Below are 745 nucleotides of genomic sequence, written 5' to 3'. Positions count from 1 at the left end.
GCACCAAGGCACCTTCCTATCTTGGATCTGGCCATAAAGAAATTCTCTGAAGGCGGCACCTATGGCTCAAAGGAGTAGGCACCGGCCCCATATGCTGGAGGTGGCGGGTTCAAATGCAGCTCCAGCCAAAAACTGCCAAAAGAAAGAAAGAACGAAAGAAATTCTCTGACCTTGCCTGTCTAACTGTGGGTCATAAGACCCCCGTTTCAGAAAGGGCCCTGCGCCTCACGCCGGAGGTAGGAGTGCTGCCCAGAGAGGCCAGGAAGAACCTCTACAGACAGGCCTTGCCGGGTCTCCCCACAGTCCGGTAGCGTTAGATCATACCCTTGGGGCCAATCACATTCCTACACAGCTGTCAAAGATGACTATCCAATCAAGTGTCTATAAATGGCCCAAGGAGGCTTCAGGAAGCTTCCAGACAGCTGAATGTGTGCAGTTCCTACGGGGTGGTGCAGCCGGGAGGACAGGGAAACCCTGCGCCCCTTCCCCCAGACCTCAGCCTGCACATCTCTTCACTGTATCCTCTGCAATATCCCTTATAATAAGCCAGTAAACGGAGGTGTTTCTCTTGAGTTCTGTGAGATACTCCAGCAAATTAATCCAACCCAAAGAGGGATTATAGCAAGGGCTGATCAATACGAGTGGATTAATAAAATCTGTGCTATGTACACCACCAAGGACTACTCAGCCAGAAAACAGTGGTGATCTAATATCTTTTTTAACAATGGGGGCAGCGGGGAACCTG

Source organism: Otolemur garnettii, unplaced genomic scaffold (genome assembly GCF_000181295.1).
Source record: "Otolemur garnettii isolate 467f Iridium unplaced genomic scaffold, OtoGar3 scaffold00035, whole genome shotgun sequence".
NCBI classification, from domain to species: Eukaryota; Metazoa; Chordata; class Mammalia; order Primates; family Galagidae; genus Otolemur; species Otolemur garnettii.
Note: the sequence above shows the minus strand (reverse complement) of the source record.